At 37.2% G+C, this 18,879-nt stretch overlaps 1 protein-coding gene across 3 annotated transcripts in view; it reads left to right on the top strand.

Moving 5' to 3' along the window:
* Positions 1 to 869: 869 nt before the first annotated feature.
* Positions 870 to 18,879, top strand: part of JAK2 (Janus kinase 2) — an 84,213-nt gene continuing 66,203 nt past the window's right edge. For 2 of the 3 annotated variants that reach the window (XM_027881030.1, XM_027881029.1), the window contains exons 1-2: positions 870 to 956; positions 1,504 to 1,552. The gene's annotated coding sequence lies outside the window, so the exon portion shown is untranslated. The remainder of the gene's footprint in view (positions 957 to 1,503; positions 1,553 to 18,879) is intronic. The other variant, XM_027881033.1, reaches the window with a different exon arrangement.

The raw sequence follows: 18,879 nt of genomic DNA on the forward strand, positions 1-18,879 counted from the left end.
ACAACCCGATTCCTGAGCTTTCAGGTGAGGTATGTTTACTTGCAATGGACAAGAAAACAAGGAACAAACTCAACATATAAGAAGTTACAGAAAAGCGTATATTTCCAAAGTCAGAACTGTGCAATAAATCCCGGCAGGTGGGACAGAACTAGCACACTCACGCACTGCTTAAAGAACCACCCGCGCATTTTTCCTTTGGCCCAATTAACACACGCACTACTGTGCAGCCAGACCGCACTGCTTCTGTTTACCACGGTCGGACAAGGCTAGGTCTGTCCCTCGCGCTCGCTAGTCTGATGCCCTGTGCCTCACTTCAATCCAGCTTTCACCTCACCGCAGCTCCTACAGACGGAGACTTGTCAGACACGAGAAGCCCTTGTCGCCCACACTGACTTTCGGGTGAGAGCGGGGGCAGGAAGAAGCATCCGCCCGCACGGCAGCGGTTCCGCTTCCCGACTGGGAAGGGGTTTGTCAAACCCCTGGTGCCCTCTCTAGTGCCGGCGAAGCTGGACAGAAATGCTTTCGGACAACGCTGTCCGGCACATGGCGTGATTCCCGGGAATATGCTGTGCAGGGCCAGGAGTTGGACTCGATGATCTCTGCGGGTCCCTCTCAACTCAGAATATTCTGTGGTTCCGTGACGAGGGTGCTGCCGCCCCCACGGCAGAGCCGTGCTGCGCTGTGCCTGCCCTCTGGCCGCTGGCACGGCGTCCCTGCGGCTAGTGCCACCGGGCTGTGCGCGGCGCCGCCTCCCCGCCCGGAGCCGAGGGCCCGGCGGGGCCGCGGCGCGGTGACGCGGGCGCGGGAGCACCGCCCAGTCGGGGGAGGGCGGGGGCTGCGGGCAGAGCGCGGGTCGGCGCGGAGCTGCTGCCGCGTCCCCGGCCTGCGCCGCCGTGTATGGCGAGGGAGCGGGCGGACGCTGCCTGCGTGCCGGGCTGCACCGCCAGCGCCGTCGGGTGAGTGGGGCCGGCGCCGCCCGGGGCGAGTGGGGGGTGGTGGCTGCACCCGCCGTGTCCCGCGTCCCGTCCCGCGGGCGGGGGCTCCCCCGGGGAGGGCGGGCACTGGAGGGGCGCGGGTGGCCCTGCGGCCGGGAGGGTGTGCGGAGCACCGCCGCTGCTCCCTCCCCCTCCGTAAACAGCGCTCCCGGGCTCCGGGCCGGGCCGACCCGGCCGGCGGAGCAGCTGGAAGTCCGACTGCCGCGCCTCGTCAGCGTGGAGGTGGTGCGTGTTTGTGTGTTGTGGGAGAACTTCCTCGAGAATTCTTACATGGGCTTAAAAAAAAATTAAAAAATAAAACCTCGTTGCAGGAGGAGGGCAGGCAGGCACAGAAGCACATCTGTGATTTTTTTCTCTGTTATGTCTCTACTGAATTTGCTTCTGCGTGGGGAAATGTTTCCCTAGATGTGGGTTACGAGTTAAATCCATTTTCACAAGATGATGTTTTTTAAGAAAAGTGTTGCAGATAAAACGTCTTCAGAATTTTTTTTTTTTTGGTTGACTGAAGTCTAATTAGAACCTGATTGTGTCCTTGTCACCTCTGCAGTCAGTGACAGGTGAGAAGATGACACCTTCCTTTGGTTATTTGTAAATTGTTTTGTGCTGAGAGACATCGACTGTATTCTTTTTGGTTGTTGGGCAGAAGGAAGCATAGTTGGGAAGATTGTGATGGCTATTTACAGTTTCAAATGTGATTCTACACTTGAGGTTAGTTGCTTAATGGTGAATGTTTCTGACATCTTAGCCCTGTAAAGCTTTCCGATTTTTTATCTACTTCTTAATTTGTTCTATTGCTAATAAAATTCGATGTATATGTACTTTAGGTGAGAGAGAAGTATTTCTTAAGTTTGTATTCTAAGGAAAATCAAAATTAACAGGAGATTTTAGAGAGATTCTGCTCACAGTTAAGGTAGCTTGGAACAGTTTGATTAACTTTTTTTCCTCCCCCCCTTCTCAGTCTTCCTAGTATGTGGTATGGGAGTAATATTGTAGTGCTGTTCCTTGGGCCTGCCCATTTATCTTCCCTTTTTGGGGTCGGTGGCAGTAATTTGAGGATGCAGTAGGAATACAGTAGCCATCACTGTCTTCTGCTTGATGAGAGCACCTCCCATGTGATTTCAGGGGTGTAAATAGAGAATTTTTTATTAAAAAACTACAGTATTGTTGTGTGAAATGATAGAGATTTTAAGCAGTGGTGCACATTCCAGAGGAGCCTTAAATTTGAGCTATTTACAGAGTTTTTAATTTTTGTAAATGCCAGCAACAGCAATATGAGGAAGTAGTACTTACTCATCACAGCTTCCCCTCCCAGCAGCAAAAAGTTCACAGAATGCAGAAAATGGTTCAATGTCGTTATTGACCAAATCAGACTGACTGGAACTGCACAATGGAAAATGAAAGGAGGCTGCTACTGCTTTTCACTTGTAGATGTTCAGAGTGATGATTAGGCTAATAAAAAGGTTGAAATCTCTGTAGGATAACTAATTCTAGTCTATGTGGAGGTAATGTTATGCATGACCACAGACTACTACTACCACCTTGTACTAGCAATGGAATCTTCTTGCTGAATTTTTAAGTAAAGCAGTTGTTGAACAGGGTTGTTGCTTTGCCTTTGGTCTCTTATCTCAGCTCTGGAGCATTTTTACAGTATGACCTTATGTAAACAAATGGCTAAGTGATAAAGTTTGCAGTTACAAGAAACAACCTATCTTCTCACCTGAAAGAACTTTAAAAGGGAAATAAAACTCAGAAATGTAGTAATATTAAACAAAGACATTAATTAAATGGTGGTTGGTTATGAATAAAAGAGAACTACCATCAAATGTTACAAAATTTTCATTAAAAAAATTTTATATAGTTGACCATGCAATAATAAAACAAATACTTGTTTTAGTGGTCTTCAAAAAAAACCCCAATTGATTTGGAAGAGGGCAACCAAAATCTTGTGTCTTTTTTAATAAAAATAACTGGAGCTTAAAGGAGGAGGTTGAACTAGATGACTTCCTGAGCTGCCTTTCAACCCAGATTATCCTGTACCAGTGCTCCTGTTCTATTAGAGGCTAGCATATTTGTTGTAATACATCCCTCCAACTTTTTACTTAAGCTTGCTTGCAAATATAATCACTGTTATTAGGCAGTACACAGTTATATTTTTTCATTTAACTTAATAGAGCTGATGTTTCAAAACCTCTGACCCTAGCTGTGCACTGATTTTGGTGGGTTTCTGATGTATTCATATGTCCACCCACAGGGTTCTCAGCATGAGCCCAGTTAGATGACTAATATGAGTAATACTAATAATATCTGAGTCAACATTTGAGCTCATGCTTACGTTTGTATTTCTCTAACTTTTTTCAGATGTGATTTCTTGATCAGAAGGTAAATGAGGAGCTTTCTTGAATTTCTGGATATGAGATTTTGCAGATTATTGCATTAGGCAGATTTGTCTTTATGGAAACCCTCTAAAACAGTTTTATGTATAACAAAATATGTATATACAATGAGGCTTCTTTACAGTAGTCCTGTTGGAGGAACTGTAATCAGTTTTATTTGCCACATACAAATGGGTGCTGCATGCTGTGTTCATCTAGAGAGTACATTGTATCTGTCACTTAAGTGGGTTATATGCCTCCCAATACAGTGAAGGGCTACAAGGTACCAGTGTAAGGTATGTTGTCGTTGTCAGTTGCAGCCTGTGAGATGCTGGAAGAAAAAGAGTGATGCCTCACTCAAATGTTAAACTCTGTGAGCTACGCAGTACTGCAGAGAGTTCTGGTTTACATGGACAATGATAATCCCCATGTGTTATGTAGAATGACTTACCTGGAAGGCAATTATCTATCTAATTTTATGCAGTCATTGTATCACACAGTCAAATATGAATCTTTAAACTCGATTTGTAGAAAAAAAGTCCAATCTAATGCAGGTAACTATTGATTCAAAATCAATAGAAGCATTGTCTTTTTATGAGGTGAGTTGTCTCTGCATCTGTCTTTGACAATGACTTCCATAGTAGTATTACAGAGTTCCTATTGTTGTTAGTAGATTGCTTTTTAATAACGGTTGCACATTTCCTTTTATTAGGAAAAGAGGCAATAGCTCAGAGTGTTTTGATTTTCTGTCTTCTTGGCTGTCTTCTGGTTTTATGTGGTGTTTATTTGCAGGGGAGGGAGGAGGGAATATGTGTATGTGTGCGTATTTTCCTGGAATCTTTAGTATTTTTTTCATAGCTCATATAAATATGTGATTCTAGTTTTCTGTGTTTCTTGTGATGTCACAAAAGACAGTATTCCAGATGAACTGAGAATGCTTTCAACCTCTTTCCTTTTTTCATTGGAACACTTTGTTTCTTGTCCTGTGTACATCTATTAAGCAGAGATTCTGTTGAGCTGCACATCCTGTGCATGATTGTTTTGTTTATCTGCTTACACTTGGCTTAAAATTCAGTGCCATGTGGGAATAACTGCAAGTTATTCTTTCAGGAGTTTATTATTTTGTGTTTGTTGGCATCTAATGTCTTTTGTGGTTTTTTTTGCTTGGCTAGCTCTCAGTTTTGATCCTGCTCAAGTCTTATGTAAACTGGTTATCACCAAAGTTGTTTCTAGGCTAGGACTTTGAAATGCCTATATGCTTGCACAAATATATATGATGTGATATTTCTTGCTCTGTGTGCATCCCCATGCACCCACTTTTTCTGATATTTACTCCTGTTCTTGATCTACATGTTGTTTGTGACGTAAAGTTTTTTATTGACACTCCAGTGGAGCTATCATCTTAACTGCTATTCCCTTTATCATTCTGCTTATGTACTTAAGCCTTTGCAGTAGATTTCAGACCTTAAGAAAATCTTTTACAAGTGTTGTAAATAAATTAATATATTATACATGTTCAAAGTGTTGTGATTGAAGTTATTTGCATGTATAATTAAAAATCAAAAATGCTTATTTATGTGACTTTATGGGTCTCAAGGATGTCTTTTTTATAGCATTTAATGAGAGTAATTTTCAAATCAATTTAAATCAGTTAGTGAGATTTTTTTTTTTTTTGCTCAGTCTAAATCATAATGTTTACCAGAAACAGTGTATGGGGATGAGAACTGTTTTGGGAGATTTTTGGGAGGAGTGCGTTATATTTTAGAATAGTGTTAACATTTTTAGTCTAAAATTGACACTTTGCATAAATAAGAGATCTTAAAGAACAACTCTAGTGTCCTTGAAATTAATATTTTCTGTCTTTGCTATCCATTAGTCTTGCTTGACTACTAGGATTTCATAGTTACGACCAAAATGTCTTCAGTGTGTCACAACACAGGCTACAGACTGAGTTTCTAGTGCTGTCAGATATTTTTAAAGTAAGAATAACTTTGCCTTCTGAATATCCAATCTTGGTACATAAATGTACAGTTAATTTGGTACCTGTATTTATACAAATATTTAGAGGCCTCAGGTATTCAGGTGCGTTTATATTGGGAGCCCTTTTAACTCCAACGTGAAATAATGGGATTGCTTGCATGGATTCAGTTGTGGGGATAGGGCCATGGGTGGTGTCTGAGTTATACTGAATGTGTTAGGTAGAAAGTGACTATGAGACTAATGCAAGGGCATTTGAGGACAAAGACTATGGGAGAACAAAGATTAATTCCCAGTAAATAGGGTTTTTTTGTGAGTTGAAAAGGTACTTTGGAAACCTATTTGAGCTAATCAAATAGCATAGGAGGCTCTGAGATTATAAAGGCAAAAGCCTCTTAGAAATACAGCTTTTGAATGAAGGTTCACATTGGAGGATCATGTTCAGAAAAAAATACAAGGTCTGTTATATGTGATATAGTTAGTATACTGCATATTATAAGCTGGCAAAAATTTTCCCTTTTGCTGCATTTCCCAGTTGTGGGGAATTCTGACATTGTTTAATGTTTGCTGCTGATTCTGCAAAATGTAGCAATGCTGTATTACATTTGTTCAGAAGTTAACTTTAATACAGTTGCAAGGGACAGCAATCCCTAGCTAGCGTTATAGTCTTTCTGAAACAAAGGAGCAGTGGAGGGGCGAAATAAAGCCACTTACCTATTTGTTGCATCCCATCTAAATGAACAAGTACTCCCAAGGGCTTGGAAATCAGGAGTAGGGGCCAAACAGCAACGGGTTGTATGAGGGGGCACCCCCTCAGAGATAAGCAGAATCAAAAACTTTCTTATTCCAGCCGTATAGTCTACAAAGGTAAAGAAGGCAAGTGTAATCTTCAGAAAATGGAGGGAATAAAAGGAATTGAAGTACGTGAAACCTTTAAAACCACTTTCTTATAGCTGAAGGAATCAAAACTGGACCCAAAACCAAACTATTCTCATTTTATAAGTTGTGCCGAGAGGATTGGTGAACTTGAAAACTTGAATGTTTTTTGCAAGTTTTCAACTTTATCATGAAACTACTGAAGACATTTTCCCTCACTATGAAATGTAACTCATAAAGAAAACTGCTTCTTGTACAAATAATGTTGGAAATTATAACTGGCATTTCAAATCTTATTCCTCACACTATTTTGCCATAATTTGCAGCACTGGCACTGCAGATTCTCTCTTAGGATTAGTTTTTTGAATCCCTGGAAGTTTTATTTTAATATGGGATGTGTAATAATAATATGTTCATAGAAATGTCTTCAATTTTTCTTGTCCTCTAAATCCTCTTTAGATTTCAGATTAGCTGGATGAGATTTGAATGCCCACTTCAGCATATTAAGATCAGTATTAATATGCAGTTTTTAAGCAATGAGTTTTTTGTTATGTTGACAAGTTGTCTGCTGTACATAGTTTTCAGATTTCTGCACTGAGTAAAACAGTGGCACTCTTGTTTTTTGTCTTTGTTTTTGTTTTTTTCGTATTTCGTTATTTTGAGGTTTTGCTCTTTGGAGCAGTTGAAAGCACACTTAGCAATTGATGGCCAAGGGACAGTAGAAGTCCTTATGCTGGGGAAAACAAGTGGGAATCCAATCAGAGAAAGAATTTTGGCCTTTCTGGCAGAAATTGAAAACCATGAAGTCACAGAAATGTAAGAGTAAGGTAGAGGTTGTAGTTTCATGATGTGCATTAACTATTTCTTAAACTACCTCTGGTTTTCAAAACTTTTATCACCCTCTCACAAACACTGTAATATGCTGGTCCATCAGTTGTGTAAACACGACAGCTTTTTGTAGGGCTGTGCTGTAAACTGTAAACAAGTGACCTAAGTTAAAATTAATTTCTTTTTTCTCTTTTGGAATAAGTGGCATGAGGGAAGGAGAATGGACAGGATAACTTCTTAAGCTGGTTTGCAATGTCAGAGAAAATATTGTGTAATTGCATCCTGGATAACCCCAAAGATGGAATCAGCTACAAAAGAAATTTTGGGTTCCCAGTAGAATCTGAGGGCATTGGATTGCACAAGACCAAATCCTCAGCTGTGGGCAGTAAAGCATGTGTCAGTCCAACAGCTGGCTCCCAAAACATTGAGACTTTGGAACTAATCTAACAACTGTGTAAATAGGTTCATGGTTATCTTTTAATTGCTATATACCTGGGTCTTCATAAACCTTTGTAGCTGGGGGCTTTTCTCTTCATCTGGCTTCTTTGGTTAGAGGTCATTTCAAGTTAGCTGGCTAACTTGAGGGCATTCTATTCCAATGGGTCTTTTGGTCCCTAAAATTGGAGCTTAGCACACTAAAATGGTGTTTTGGCTGTTGAAAGAATGATTTACTTGCCCTGAATTCCAATGAGCATTTCCGAAGCATGCTTGCAGAAGCTGAAGAGCAGCACACTAGACTTAAGTTTGTGATAATAAGAATGCAAAACTGTTAGTTAAACATACAGGCCCTGCGCAAGGTGGATGTAAAAATGAACTGAAATCTTCACTTTTCATTGTTGTGCATTGGCAGACCCAAAAGCAGTGTGATGAAATAGACTTGGGTCAAAGTGGAGAATAAGTAAACCAGGAGGTTTTTTTGGTTGAGGTTAACAAGATTACACCAGTATCAGTCCGAACCAAATGAATTTGAAGCTGTGTCTGTAATATAGTTGCATGTGTGATTTTATCAAACACGTATGTACCTGAACAAGCTCATATTTCAGTAGTTGGAAGCCACAGCAGTGCAAACTACACAGGACACTGAAAGTTTCACGCTGCTATTGCTACCCAGGCTGGTTCAGGTGTATTAGCAGTGTTTAGAAGGATATCTTTAGACTGCAGAAGGCTTAAGCTGTGCCATAAGTTTCTTGGGCTTGTATTTTTCCAGGTCTGTTTTCTCAGAGCTGTGCCACTTGCTCAGACTGATAGCTTATCAATATTTTTGCCTGTGAACTAACAAAACAGTTTTAAACTCACTTTGGGATGTTAAAATGTTTTGACTTTGTTTTCTAAAAAAGATTGTAGTATTTGTCAATTTTGTGGTGGTTTGGTGAGTTTTGATACATGGCTTTTTTGAACTCTTGAACCTGAGGTAAAAATTTTTGGATAAGTTGATACTACACAATATCTCTTTTTGTAGTTTAAGTTGTTATGCTGTGGTTATGCGGTTTTTATAACTGTGCAAGGTGATGAAATACTATTTCTTACGGTCAGACTTTTTACAAGGATTTCTGAAGTTTGTCATTACTTGCCATAATGTGCTAGAAGGCATTGTCTGTCTAGTTTCTTATCCCTGCAGTAGCCTTGTGGACTCTTCTACCAACTTGTGTGAAAGGAACAGCTTTACATTTAGATTACTTGAAGACATTTCTGGAAATATGGAAAATCTTTACTTTTAAACAGCATGCAGAGCACTTAGTGCTTTATGGTAATGTGTCAAACTACTTTTCTCCATCTTCCACATCTGTAGTATGTCTTGATTAAGAAACTCACTATTATTTTGACTTGCCACAATGTAGCTGAAGTGTTTTTGACTGAGGACGAAGGAGAAGTGACCTTGAGTGCTCTTTTATCATACATTTAATAGGTTAAAAATGTGTGAAGCCAGGAAAAGTGATGAACCCGTTCATGCTGAGGGGACACACCAAAGGAAAACTAGAGCATATAATTCCTGATCTTCAGTGGACAGACAGGTAATAGAGATGGAGAGAATTTCTTTAAATTACTCTTTGTTTTAAACAGAATAATTTGGAGGTTATTATTACAGTTCTGCTAAAGCCTAGATTTAGTCAAACAATGTAACTTTTGGTTAAACAGAGATGTGGTATTTATAGAATCACAGAATAATTTGGTGAGGAGGGGACCTCAGTTGTTTTCTGCTCCAAAGTTCTGCATGAAGCAGAGTCAGTAATGATGTCATAATGCTGTACCCAGTCAGGTCACAAAACTCTTCAAGGATGGAGACAACAGGTTGACTGCTGGATTTCCTCCGGATGTCATACTTTCCTTATATCCTCTCTGAACATCTTGTGGTTCAGCTTGTGCAAGTGGTCTCTTGTTCTGTAAAGATCTTGGCTCTGTCTTCTGAATAACCTCCTTGTTGGTGGCCAGGGCTGCTGTGCGGTTCCTCCATCTTCTCCAGGTGGAATAGGCCCTATTCCCCAGTCTGTACTTACAGGGTCTGTGCTACAGTCCTCAGCTATGTTAGTTCCTCTACTGTGAGCTTGTTCTTGTTTGTCAGTGTTTTTTCTGTGCTGGAACAATGGGATAGGGCCTGGACATAGGATTTTAAATTCAAGTAGGATCTGAATATTGGCAGACTTCTAAATAAAAGCCAGGACAGTAGGTAGTCAGAGACTTTTCAACAACCAAACTGGGAGCAATTTCTTCCTCCAGGTTATGTGTAAAAATAACCATAAGATGATGAGCTGTGCTTGGTTTAAATCCTTGAAGTATATTGTGACCAGAAGCAGGCTGTTCAGTTCATATAATTGCGGTGCTTCCCCTCTAATTAACTATGCAGTTTGAAAAAATGAATGTGTTTTAATAAATTTAGTTGGTCATGTAGCATTTCTTTATAAGTATTGTATTTGATAATGTCAACTGTAATTTTTTAGTAAGTTTTATATGTTTTTGTTGCATTTCAATTTTTGAAATGCAATATACTAGAAATAAATTAAAAATTACTATATTGAAAACTATAGTTGATGTACTTTTTAGCATAATGTAATGAATTAAAACTCCAAGTCTAGATGGAACTCATTAAGTTCCATCTTTTCTTACATAAAAATACAAAATATCATAATGTGCCTTGTTTAATTAAAAACATGCAAAGAACTATTTCTTCAGTGCTTCAGTGATTAAACATGTGAAACATTTTAAAGAGTAAACGTGCAACATGAGTGGATTATATTAAATGTTCTCTTCAATTTCAAACATAACTTAAAATATTGCAAATAGATTTGGATAAATCAAATTGTCTTGCCATTAGATTGCTGAGTACTTAATTATACTTAATTATAATATTATATGCATGTAATACACATATTTATATTTGGGGGGGTTGTGTTTGTTTGGTGGTGTTTTTTTTGTTGTTGTTGTTTTTTTTTTTTAATTTGCTTTGATTCTGTGAGATTTATGGACTGTTAAACGAACTGGAAATTTTGGAGTGTTATGGCCCTTTGTTTTTGTCAAGTCATTAAACTTCAACCACTTGAGACCAGTGGATTCTGTTTTGCTGGAGTGAATGTTTTCTAGAGCTAGTTATAAGGGCATGCCAATGCAATTTGGTTCTTTCATCAAGCTGAATTCCTGAGTAGAGTTCACAAGTTGAGTTAATTTTAATATTTGCCTTTCTTCATAGTTGCTCTGTAACGTCATTGGTTACTAATAAAGTTAATTCTAGAACATTAGTTTCTTCCCTTGAGGAGCATAAATGTATGATGAATTAGTGTGCCCTTTTTTTGCATCATTTAATGTAAAAATCATTTAATTTATTAAATTAATCATTTAATCTAAATTTGTTTAGTAAGAGCTTGTATAGTGATTTTATTTATGTCTAAAATTCTTCTATTTCATACTAAGATTTGCTCTTGTACTTGAGCTAATTATATAGGTAATGTTAGAACACTTGCCTTCTGTTTCCACTTCTTTTTGTTTATATTGCTTTGTAAATTTTGTATTGCTGCCTCTTCTCAAATTAAGATGACCTAAATTATTATGATTTCTTGATTATTCTTGATAAATTCAAAAGGCAAAATAAGACATTATAAGAAATCCTAGATTCTTAAGCAAAAGCAAAATTGCTTTCCCCTATTAGAGAGAAGTATCTGTTTAGAGGTAGTAAGCATACATGAATTACCACTACGGTGTTATTAGTCAAAACAATCTTTGCTTATTTCTGATTCAAAAGAAAATATAATTTCTCATCTAATAGTTAATTTGTTATAATACATTATGATGATTCTGGAATATTTATCTATTGTTTGGTCCAGTATCTTTCTCATCTAGACATAATTTCCAGTTACTTACTGAGCTGTTAGAGGAAGAAACTAAGGAAACAAGATTGATGGACATCCCCTTGCTGTCAGGGAAATAAGGTGGGAAATCATCCTCGCCAATGACATGTAAAGAAGGAGAATCTGAGGGAAGAAAAAAAACCATTAAAGCCTCCCTGGCAAAAACATACAAGATGCAGCAACAAAGTTAAATGGTATTCCAGCCTCATTTGGTAAGCTTGCAAAGCAGGTGGTAGAAAAAAAAAGTTGAATTGTAAAAATGGACTTTCTAATGTGAATAATGTTACACCACACACAAGATAACTATTTTGAACCTACAAATAAAAAGAAGACAGTCTCAGACAAAGGCAGTGTTGGGAGAGCAGAATATGTCCTTACTGTTTCTAAATGTTTTTGTGTCTAGTATTGTAAGAAAAGGAATTTTCTTCCTTTATCACAACAGTAAAAATACTGCTGCTTTCCCTTCTTGCAGTAGTGAAGCATGAGATGAGTTTAAAGGAACTCAATAGGATTCTGGAAATAAAATGGCTTAAAATAAGGAGAGACCGAGAATGTAAATGGCTTTGTCTCTTAACCCCTCCAGATGCCTGTCTGTTTGTTACCTTCTTACTGTCTCTTTACTCTTCGTTTTCAGAACTTTTCTGTCACGTTTAGCCACATCTTTCCTGTTATGGCTTTGTTGCTTTCTTACATTCCTTCCTTTTGTCTCTTTAATAGAAGAACCATTAGTTGTTCTGTTCTCAGTCAAGTAAGATTTAAGATTGCTTTCTGATCTTGACGGTAGTCAAGGTCTGACCTACTTGGAACCAAACTTCAGGGCCCAAATCCAGCCAAGTACTGTGTCTTTCATTTTACATTGCTGAAACACTCTTTTGTCTTTCTGAATCCATTGTTCTTGGATTTGATCGAGCAAAATCCCCAGTCAAGTTTTGAGTGCCTCTGGATGCTAAAATGGGAAAGAAATAAATAACCAAAAAGCACATTACATAAATATTAAGATCAGAAACTATATGCCAGATATCTTTGTATTTTCAGGGTGGGCTAAGCTATATTAAAATTATATGGGAGGTTGGAAAATTGATTTTCAGTTGGACTGAAACGATTTTGAAGAGGAAATTAGTTTTGATTTGTTAGTGGAAGAAACAAATTGCTTCTGAAAAACAGGATGTACACAGGCTCAGTTCTGGTAGCATTAGTGGGCAAGAGTGTGGTATTGTGATTAGAATTTCTTTTGAAGTGTGAGGAATGAGAGGTATTGATATTTATCTGGAAGGAAAAGAGAGATTGGAGGTCGCTTGGCAGTGGACTGGATGAGAACTGATGTTTGTTTAGTCTGAGTACAATAGTAATGGAAGAAAGTCCAAATATTTTATGAATGAGGGGAGGAAAATGCACGACAGATAAGTAAAAAGGTGGAAGAAACCCTGAAATTGATTCAGTTGGTTAGAGCATGGTGCTAATATAACACCAAGGTTGTGGGTTCAATCCCCATGTAGGCCATTCACCTAAGAGCTGGACTCGATTTTCCTTGTAGGTCCCCTTTCAACTCAGAGTATTCTGTGATTCTTGAGGTTATAAGTGCCCTCATGTCTTTCACTGTGAAGTGTCACAGAAGTGACACTGAGTATTCTGTGAAGGTAATGGTGGATGAATGGTTCTGTACTGGAAATGCAGATAGGTGTGAGGCCTTGTGTGTGCCTTTTTAACCTTAACTGTTACTGTATGTTTAATTACTTTAGCAGTTGAAACTGTTGGAAAGTACTGTGTAATTTCAAATTTCAGTGAGGCTGATGTATTGAGAATGGAGAGCTAGACACTCTGGCTGTATGTGAGCATTAAATATTTCATAATTTAAACTAAAATCATCTCTACAATAAACTAGAATTTATTTCTCCAGCAAATGCTGTATCTAACACACATGCATGCACACATTCCTTACTTATTTTTCACCAATACCTTTTTAGTTTGTTAATGGAGGAAAGAGAAATGCATGTTTCAGATTGTAGTCCTTTCATTATTTAGGCTGTGTGGTGGAATAAAGTAGTAGCCTAATAAACCTTTTTGTTTTATGGTATCTCTGACAGACTCTGGACAGGATTAGTTTTGCAACTATAATTTCTGATCTCTCTTTTCCTGTTTGTTCCTACGTACTTTTTTTAAATTTTATCTGTGTAATGGGCATTATGCCTTTTGAAGGCATAATGAAAATAATGGATCACAGTGCTAATTCACTGAGTAGTGAATTGCTACATAGTATTATAACTTTGTTACTGGAACAATTATATACTCATAAGCACACAGTTGTATATGCAGTATTTACTCTAAAATGGTATACAGTTCTGTTGTTTTTATGACAGGGAATCTCTGGTAGAGTATGATTGCATACATAACTATACATTAATAATTCTGTATTTTAAATTGAGTTTTATGGAACATTGGATTTAATCTAGGAGTTTTATATGCTTTCACAATATGACTAGAACATTTCAAATGTATTATTACTAATGCTACTGTATCTGCTAGTTTCAAAGCATTTGAAAAGTAATCTCAGTGTTCAGCAAGTAGATCATCAAAATGCTGCTGTTGGACACGTTGACACAAAGTCTGGCTTTAGCAAATCTCATTAAATGATTACAACCATACTTAAAGTGTTAAATTGTGTGTACAAGTAATGCAAGAAATGGCAGGTCAGCTGTGGATTACACAGCCTGTATATGGGAACCTCAATTTGTTTGTCTGTCTTTTCATTTTTGCCCTTGTAACCTACAAACCATAGTTGACTTAAGAGCATCATATGTTTGCTGTCAAGACTACTATAATAATTAGACCATTTATTTGAAACAAATGCGTGATATCTAGACTCAGAAGCATATCATTTGACATCTGCAATGCTGTGTTTCTTCCACAAAAAGTAGAGGGTGAGAAAAAAAGCTTTATATGATTTTTAGCTCACTAATCCTCCTGGAACTAATGAAAGTAACACTGTAATGTAAACTTTATCACAGGTAGAAGGGAAGTAACTTGCAATGCAGAAACAAGAAAAAAATGGCATTTTTTTCTTTTTGGCAACACTCTCCTTAGTGATAGCATAAAAATGAGTTTTCTAGAACCTTTATATTTTATATAATATATATTATATATTATATGTATAATTTAATTATATTATTATATAGATATTATTTATTTAATTGTATTATTATTTATATTATATTTTATTTAGATTTATAATATATCTATATATTAATTATTTAATTATTTAGTTTTATTATTATATAAATAATATATTATATTATATAAGATATATTTTCTTATATATTCTAGGGTTTCTAGGTTAACTTGTTTCCCCATTAAAAGCGAGTCTCTCAATGTAGCCTGTTTGCAGATAGTCCTGTCTTGTAAAGTTGAGTAATTGTGTCAATAACTTGATCAATAATTCATACTTTCAATGGATTATTTAAAATTACTAACTTGACAGCCGTTACAAAAGAAGACACTGAAGATTATCAACTCCAAAAGCAACTTGCATGCTCATGAGTGATAAGAAAATGAAATACTAGGGAGAGCTGGCTTTTTTGTCTTGTGCCAAAAGGAAAAAAAGCCTAGACCTCTCGAAGGGCTGGAATGAGTTCCTTTGAGGATTCCAGTGCTAGGAAAGGAAGGAGGAACTGGGAAATGGATAAACAAAGGAAAAGGATTTTCAAGTGGGGAAGTTTTACAACATACAGTATAGAGCAGGGATATAAAGTGAAAAAAAGTGGGTTTCTTTTTCTACCTTCTTTTCCCTCTTCTTTTTTTTCCTTTTGTCTTTTTGAGGGTAGGGAGAGGGTTATGGTATTCAAAAAAGAAGGGAAGACCAAAACCAGAGGAAAGAGCGGCAGGGGATTTAGCTGCCATCATAATTATAGTACTACTGGACTGAAGGCTCAGCTTGAGAAGTATTTTGGGGCTTTGCAGGACAAATAGGCAATATATTTGGTTTTGTGTGGTAAAGAGAAATATTTAACCACTTGTCCAAAGCTGCTGCATCGGAAAAGCTCATGAAATAAAGGCCCAGGAAAGGGGTTCCTCAGTAGCTGAACAAAGGCAGTACAGAATGGACTGATTAGAGATCAATTGCAGCTCTATGAATAGACAGTTAAACTACGTATAAGACTGCTTTGGATTTGTAAAAGGAATAAGATGTAATGACACTCATCTGGTTTTGACCATAGTGGAAAATACACTCGTTTCACTGAACATATTGTCCAGTAACAAGGATGTGGGCTCTAGTGTGTCAAGTCTTTGACTGTCTAGCTGTACCTCCTGTATTAGTGAAGTGACACAAATTTCCCATCCAATATGTCAGTCATAAACACATGAAAGCAGCATAAAAAGCTGTGAACAACAAAGTGTTCACTGTTTTTGTTTGCTAATAGAGTAGAATTGCTAATAAGGTCAGGTAGATGGCATTAGTACAAAATGATTTGGCAAGGCTGGGATGGGAAGGTATGTGGAAGCTTACTGTCACTCCTATAAACACCTTCTACAAACAAGCCTGATAAATGAGATTAATGATATCCTCTAGTAAAAAACTCTGAGAAGAGAGAGGGATAAAAAAAAAAAAGGTTAAAAGTTTCAGTTCTGTCACTTTCTTCCGTGTCAGTAGGGGCCTAGCAGAGATGTTCCTGAAGGGCTCCACAGGATGGGGTTTTCAGTGCTGAGGTCATCCTCTTGGATCAGGACAACTGAGTTAACTGGAGTTGAGTAACATAGGTGAAGAAAGTTAGTAGGCTTTTATTTGTCATTGCTTCATTTCTTGCACTTCTGTAGTGACAAGGGGTGGGCATTAATCTAACAAAATTCATTGCACCTAGTTACGCAGTATTGTTACAGTAGTTGAAGGAATTCAAAGAAATACTGTTTCAGAGACACAACTTATAGGTGACTTTCATCAAAACATCAAGTTTGTTATTTGCATTCAATATAAAATAAGGTCCATAAAATTTTAAGAACTAAAGAACAATCATAACTACCTATATGATTACAGCTCTTGAAGCGGACAAATTTCAAGTGCTTTTAAGGAGGATCTGCAGCTGGATCATGGGTTTTTTTTTTTTTTTTTGTTCCTATATATTTAAAAATAACCAGACACCTGTATGCAAAAGATTCAGTATTATCACTAGAAACCTGGCTTCTGATATATGCCTAAAAGACCTTCTCCTTTGGGATTCATACTGAAATATGCATTAGATTAGTATGCAAAGAGCAAGTCAACAATCAAACATGCTGGACTCCCTAATCTGACTCAGCTGCAGCTTGTATAGTTCGATTTCCAATTTTTTTTTTTTTTTCTTCTATCGGGATTCAAATACTGTTTCACTGCTTGGGCTCTCAGCCAAGCCTTATACAGTCAACAAAATTATTTCAAATTCATTTGAATTAAAACATTTTCATCTTGAGCTATGTGGACATAATAAATATTTGAGTGGTATGTGACTCAGCTAGAAGCTTAATAAATGCAAGCAGGTTTTATGTAGCAAGTGTTTATTTCTTTAATTAGATTGATTTCTGAGTTATTGCTGAGGTAATTAAAAGGCAGTGGGTTTAGATAAAAGATAAGATACAGCATTTTGGAGGCAACCATCAGTACATTTAGCACCCACTGAATTTATTATTTTGACAATATTTCTGTGTATTGAAATGTTTTTTCAATATACAGTTCCTGTATATTATTAAAGTGTTGAAGTTCTTGGTCTGAGCTTAACAAACTTCTCTGTCCCAGATCTTTCTTGCAATGTAATTAAGGTGTTCAGAAGAGATATGGGAAAACTCCCATATCAATTTCCAGTCGAAACTTCTAAAGGTAACAGAGATCTAAGGACAGGAGAGCAGAGAGGGGACAGCAAGAAGCAGGTTGTAGTCCTTGCTTGCATTCATTGGCAGACTGGGTTGCTGAGAGAGAGAAGTACTTGATTGTAGTTGGAAAGGGAAGAAAAACCTTTACTCTCCAAATATTTTGCAATTAGGAACATCTCTTCCTCACTAAAATGGTGGTTCTCTGAAAGTATTTAAATTTTTTGTCAAATTGACAGTACTTACTTGCTGGCTGATGTAATCATCCCTCAATGTGTCCTGGAGAAAAATTCTGTCTTTATGTAGAATCCAAAAACGTACTGTTTATTTTCAGAAATTAGTCTATACCTGTGTGTTAACTTTTTTTCCCCATTTACAGGTTGAGCTTGTGGTCATTGATGTTACTTTGATTAAAATATGAGTTTCTTTCATGTAGTTTAGTGAAGAGTATTGTAGAGTAATATGAAACAGTTTCAAGTTTGAGGCAAGATGTTCTCTCACTTAAAAGATTAGTCCACACTCTTGGCAAAAAAAAAATTAAATTATGTTAGCCCAAAGAAAGTTTAAAACTGAACCAGGCCCTTCATGTTTGTTTTTGTTGCATAGCAGAATTACTACATAAGAGTAGAATTTTGGGTTACTGTTGCTTCTTTCATGTGCAGGTCTTAGAATTGTTTCACAGACTTTTGCAAGTCAGAAGCTGCTCCAGCAAGTTTAGTGATTGTGACAAATATGTACAACTTCAACAGATACAGCAAATGTTTATAATGATAGTTTTATTCTTTGATGTAGTTCAGAAATTTTGCAGTTGTTAAGGATTTTTATTTTTGTAATTTATTTTCTAGATAGTCTTCAAAATAGAATAATCTTAAATAAATGCAGATACTATGGAACTGTACTCCTTTTTTTTTTTTGGTTTTCAGCCATGTCATACATAAGGTCTCCACCCATGATGACTAAGTCCTTTAAAGTATATAAGTAAAATTGAATGTGCATAATGCTATATATGTGTATGCATAAAGATGACATAATCTGATCTATATATATGGATGCTTGTAAGATATGTTTACTGCTCAATTATACTAAAAATTTGTATTTAATTCAGCTCTCACCGTTCCTGTAGTTATTGTAACTACTACTTTTCAGGACACACTCAGTTATTTCCTGAGTGTAGCCTGCATTTTTCTTGCATATCTAACTTTGCATTTGTATTGTTAAAATATATTTCTTTTGAAAGAAAGCTTTGTTTGAAAGGGCAGTCATTTTGTCTGATTGATTTATTCCAATTCAGAGGTTTTTAATACTAGATCAACTTTGGCATGCTAGAATAATTTCAGTGAAGGACCACCAAAGATGAATAGGAGTGCAATACATGATGTACCATGGGCTGAGGGAATTGTGTTTTTTCATTTGAAGGAGTCTGAGTAGACATCTGTTTGTGTCTTAAGCTACCTGATGGGAAACTGTGGAGGCTATGCAGTGGGACTTTTTTTTAAGGCATGTGGTGTTTGGATGAGAGACGATAGACACAATGGACATGAGAGATTTTTGTTAGATATTAAGGAAAATTTTTTTCAGCAGGAGGACAGTCAAACACTGGAACAAGCTGTTCAGAATGGTTGTGAAATACCCATCCGTGAACATGGTAAAAAATCAGCTAAA

The sequence above is a fragment of the Empidonax traillii genome, unplaced genomic scaffold (assembly GCF_003031625.1).
Source record: "Empidonax traillii isolate 1590-97213 ecotype Southwest subspecies unplaced genomic scaffold, ASM303162v1 scaffold83:size2986645, whole genome shotgun sequence".
In the NCBI taxonomy this organism is placed as follows: Eukaryota; Metazoa; Chordata; class Aves; order Passeriformes; family Tyrannidae; genus Empidonax; species Empidonax traillii.